Source organism: Sarcophilus harrisii, chromosome 3 (assembly GCF_902635505.1).
Source record: "Sarcophilus harrisii chromosome 3, mSarHar1.11, whole genome shotgun sequence".
NCBI classification, from domain to species: domain Eukaryota; kingdom Metazoa; phylum Chordata; class Mammalia; order Dasyuromorphia; family Dasyuridae; genus Sarcophilus; species Sarcophilus harrisii.
The window spans coordinates 589,397,995-589,403,878 of NC_045428.1; positions in this window are offsets into that span (position 1 = coordinate 589,397,995).

The window sequence follows — 5,884 nt, forward strand, 5'->3', positions numbered from 1 at the left end:
TGTATGGCTGTGAGCTGGTGGGATTGTGGGTTTGTATGTGTGGGTATAAGTGGGACTGTGGGATGCATGCATTGACCTGGATCTCAGTGTGGGTGCAGTTTAGGTCTCCTTTGACTTTGCTTGTGGGCTCCACTTTGTTGGGAAGGTAGTACCTGAGCTGGAGAATTAGATTGCGTCGAATAGGAACTCTAGTCAATCAATCCTGGCTGACTCTGAGTGAGCCCTTGGACATAGGGACCAGGAGTCAGTGTACCCTTTTAGAGGAGCCAGCTGGATGCTGGGCTTGGGAGACCATCAGACATAAGATTTCTTGATTCAGTTCCTCCCTTGAGAAAGAAGACAATCCATGGAATTTGTGCATCTTGTTTCACTTGCAGAACAAAGACTCTATGGCATTTACACACTAATTTGCTTCTTCCTCTTCCTCAATCAGAGCAATTGAAGATGGATCTTAAAGTAAGGCGGGGGGGGGGGGGGGGGGGGGGGGGGGGGGGGGGGCGCCGCTATTATTAAATAACAAATTATTGCAGAGATTTCTGACCTTACCCAAAATTTGGGTTACCTAGCCTGTCTAGGTGGAGTTGTTTCCCCATCCAAATAGGAAAACCTTTCAAAGAGATTCTAGTCCCAAGAAATCCAAACTTCTGTGTTTTAGCCTGCCAAAACTAAGTAGAGGTAGGCCCCCTTTTGTCAAGATTGCCCTAGGCAGGAATAGTTTGGATAAGAGTAAAGTCCCTTTGTCTAAGCCTGAGTGCTCCAATCAAGTTCCCCCATTCTCTCATTAGAATAAGCCCACCTCTCATTATAATGTTCATTCTTCTCATTAACCCATCAGAATTATTGCCATCCTTAAGAACAACTACTCTTCCAAGTATATATCAGCATTGACTGGATTCCATGAGGGGTCCTTGGCACTCAGAAATGCCACTGATCCAAATGTCAAAGACTACTTTTAAATAATTAGCTCCTATATGTATGTGTGGGTGGGTATGTGGGTGTGAATATATATCTGTGCTTCACAAAGAAAGAACACTGGGAAATGAATGTAAATGTTTGCATTTTTGTTTTTCTTCCTGGGCTATTTCTACCTTCGAAATCCAATTCTCCCTGTGCAACAAGAGAACTGTTCGTTTCTGCACACATATCTAGGATACACTGCGACATATTTACCATGTATAGGACTGCTTGCCATCTAGGGGAGGGGGTGGAGGGAGAGAGGGGAAAAATAAGAACAGAAGTGAGTGCAAGGGATAATGTTGTAAAAAATTACCCTGGCATGGGTTCTGTCAATAAAAAGTTATTATAAGAAAAAAAATTGAAAGCAAATATATATATATATATATATATATATATATATATATATATATATATATGTGTGTGTGTGTGTGTGTTTAAGAATAGCTTACTTGGGGGAAGTAGAGGGAGAATAAAAGTGTAACTTATAGGGAAGCAAAGATAAACCCTCATGAATATATTTTCTATTGTTATATATGTTTCTCGAAATGAAAATTTATTATATTTTGAATCTCTCATATGTTCTGCTGGGCACATGACAATGTTTTCTTTTTTCCTTTACTTTTTTCTCCTTTTCCTTTTTTTTTTTATGTTAAAATACATATTAAATCCAATATATATATATATATATACATATATATATACATATTTATACAGTTATCTTGTTGCACAAGAAAAATTAGATCAAGAAGTAAGAAAAAGAAAAACTGAGAAAGAAAACAAAATTCAAGCTAATAACAACAGAGAGAGTGAGAATGCTATGTTGTGGTCCACACTCTGTTCCCACAATCCTCTCTCTAGTGTAGATGGGGCTCTACAACACTGAAAAGCAGAACTGGTTTGAATCATCTCATTGTTGAAGAGAGCCATGTCCATCAGAACTGATCATCATATAGTCTTGTTGTTGCCATGTATAATGACTTCCTGGTTCTGCTCTTTTCACTCAGCATCAGTTCCTATAAGTCCCTCCAGGCCTCTCTGAAATCATCCTGCTGATCGTTTCTTACAGAATAATAATATTCCATCACATTCATATACCACAGTTTATTCAGCCATTCCCGAATTGATGGGCATCCACTCAGTTTCCAGTTTCCTGCCACTATAAAGAGGGCTGCCACAAACATTTTTCCAAATGTGGGTCCTTTTACCTCCTCTAAGATCTTTTTAGCATATAAACCCAGTAGAAACACTGCTGGATCAAAGGGTATGCACAGTTTGATAACTTTTTGACCAGAGTTCCTAATTGCTCTCCAGAATGGTTGGATTTGTTCAGTTCCAACACTGTATCAGTGTCCCAGCTTTCCCACAGCCCCTCCAACATTCTTCATTATCTTTTCCTGTCATCTTGGCAGGTGTGTAGAGTTATCTCAGTGTTCTCTTAATTTGCTTTTCTCTGATCAATAGTGATTTGGAGCACCTTTTCATGTGACTGCAAATAGTTTCAATTTCTTCGTTTGAAAATTGTCTAGTCATATCCTTTGACCATTTATCACTTGAAGAATGGCTTGAACTATCATAAATTTGAGTCAATTCTCTATATATTTTAGAAATGAGGCCTTTGTCATGTCCTTTAGATCTGCTACCAATAATCAAATTATTAATTACCCAGAAGCTAAGTCTGTTGAACTTTTTATGTCATAGTAAGAAGGTAATAAGACATCAACAGAGTAAAAGTGGTTATATCCCTTTATCTCTTTAGGAAATGTGAAGGGTCTCTGATTGAATTGGAAAGGGATCCAGGCATCAGGTAATTGAAAATTGGTCATGATTTTGGTGTGTCTGAGAAAACAAGCCTGCTGCCTTGGATGAGAGCTAAGCTATTCTAAGAAAAGCTTTGATTCCCAACTTTGTGAATCATAGTACTTTCGCTTCTACCAGAGGAAAGGGCAGGGCCATAGTGGAGCTGGTGATTAATTTTTTTCCCTCCCCCCACCATCAAGCCATGACTTTTTGCAGAGGCACTATTAATACAGGAGGATGTGCCATAACCAATTCAAAATCTGGTTTAGCCCACAACTCCCAGGATTCCTTCTGGACTCAGTCTGTCTTCCATCGTGAAATGGCCTTTTTCACTCTGTAAATGTCTCACAGTTAGTCAATAAGCATTAATTAAATGCCTACTACATTTCAGGGATTAAGCCCTAGAAATTAAAAAAATAAAAGGTTCTTATGATGATGATGGAACAATCATTTCTGATGGATGAATTAATTCCTGAATCTGTTTTTCAGGAAACACCAGTGCTAACAAGGTGATTTTATTTATTTATTTTTAATAGTATTTTATTTTTTCCAAATACATGCAAAGGTAGTTTTTTTTTTAATTAAAACTTTTAATTTTCCCCAAAGAGATCTTAAAGGAGGGAAAGGACCTACAGGTATCAAAATGTGTGTAGCAGCCCTTTTAGTAGTAGCAAAAAACTGGAAACTGAATGGATGCCAATCACTTGGGGAATGGCTGAGTAAGTTATGGGATATGAGTGTTATGGAATATTATTGTTTTTTAAGAAATGACCAGCAGGATGGTTTCAGAGAGGTCTGGGGAGACTTACAGGAACTGATGCTGAGTGAGGGGAGTAGACTAGGAGATCATTGTACACGGCAACAACAAGATTATACAATGATCAATTCTGATGGACGTAGCTCTCTTCAACATTGAGATGACACAGACCAGTTACAATGATCTTGTGATGAAGAAAGCCATCTATACCCAGAGAAAGCACTGTGGGAGCTGAATGTGGACCACAACATAGCATTTTCACTCTTTTTGTTGTTGTTTGCTTGCATTTTATTTCCTTTCTTAATTTTTTTCCTTTTTGGTTTGATTTTTCTTGTGTGTGCAGCAAGGTAATTGTATAAGTATGTATGCATATATTGGATTTAACATATATTTTACCATGTGTAACATACATTAGATTACTTGCTATCTAGGGAAGGGGATGGAGGGAGGAGGGGGAAAAATTGAAACATAAGGTTTTCCAAGGGTTAATGTTGAAAAATAATCTATGCATATATTTGGAAATTTAAAAAGCTTTAATAAAAACCTTTTTATTTTCAAAATATATGCACATCTTTTCAACAATGAGGTGATTCGGACAATGATTGTGTGATGGAAAGAGCCATTTGCACCCAGAGAGAGGACTGTGGGAATTGAGTGTGGATCACACAAGGGAGAAAATCAATTTTAGGCAAAAGCACCAGTCTTCCTTCCTTTCTCCAGTGTTAGGTTTGCCTTCTTGTCATGGAGCTCTAATTCAACGAGACATTATCCCACAACACTGTAATGATGTTTCCCCACACTCATGGGCATGTTTTGGTGAGCAATGCTCCTCCTTTTTTTCCATCTTCAAATAGTCAAACCCAAAGGCACTGTGTAGGGTGCAGGTTAAATCTTTTCACTATCAAGGATAGTAGAGATGCTATATCTGGCTTCTAACAGCATAGTCCCAGATGTGCTAAGAGAGGAGATGGAAATAGCAGGGAAGAAAAGAGGTGTGGGCTAGAGGCAACCTAATCATGAAGATGATGAGAGGATATTCGCTGAGTATGTAAATCCCAATTTATTATGGGAGCTTCCTGTTAGTGTCTGCTGGGGATATACTTCCCCTTTTTTGTTTTATGGGGACACGATTATTTTCCCCCCAGTAGCATGGTCAGTGAGTTTGTCCAGTATTGTGAAGGGCTATTATCTGAGTTTGAATGTTGAGGAATGCAAAAAGCCTCAGTTCCTGTAAGTCTCTCCAAGCCTTTCTAAAATCATCCTGCTGGTCATTTCTTACAGAATTTATTCAGCCATTCCCGAATTGATGGACATCCACTCAAGTTTCCAGTTTCCTGCCACTACAAAGAGGGCTGCCACAAATATTTTTGCACATGTGGGTCTTTTTCTCTCTTTTAAGATCTCTTTGGGACATATGCTCATTAGTAACACTGCTGGATCAAAGGATATGCACAGTTTGATAACTTTTTGGGCATAATTCCAAACTGCTCTCCAGAATGGTTGGATTTCTTCACATTTCCACCCACAATGTATCAGTGTCCCAGTTTTCCCACATCCCCTCCAACATCCGTCATTATCTTTTCCTGTCATCTTGGCCAATCTAAGAGGTGTGTAGAGTTATCTCAGAGTTGTCTTAATTTGCTTTTCTCTGATCAATAATAATTTGGAGCACCTTTTCATGTGAGTGCAAATAGTTTCAATTTCTTTATCTGAAAATTGTCTGTTCATATCCTTTGACCATTTATCACTTGAAGAACAGCTTGAACTATTACACATTTGAGTCAATTGTCTATACATTTTTAGAAATGAGGCCTTTATCAAATCCTTTGTATGTAAAAATGTTTTCCCAGTGTGTTGCTTCCCTTCTAATCTTGTCTGCATTAGTTTTGTTTATCCAATAACTTTTTAACTTAATATAATTAAAATTATTTATTTTGTGATCAAAAATGATCTCTAATTCTTTGATCTTCTGTCCTCTTTCTATTTTGTTTTTTTGTTTTTTTCTTATTTTGTATTCAGGTCAATAAAAGGATCTGCTAGCAATAATCAAATTATTAATTACCCAGAAGCTAAGTCTGTTGAACTTTTTATGTCATAGTAGGAAGGTAATAAGACATCAACAGAGTAAAAGTAGTTGTACCCCATTATCTCTTTAGGAAGTGTGAAAGGTCTCTGATTGAATTGGAAGGGGATCCAGACATTGGGTACTTGAAAATCGGTCATGACCTTGGTATCTCTGAGAAGACAAGCCTGTTGCCTTGGATGAGAGCTAAGCAGTTCTAGGAAGAAGTTTGATTCCCAACTTTATGAATCACAGCACTTTCACTTCTACCAGAGGAAAGGGCAGGGCCATAGTGGAGCAGGTGATTGATT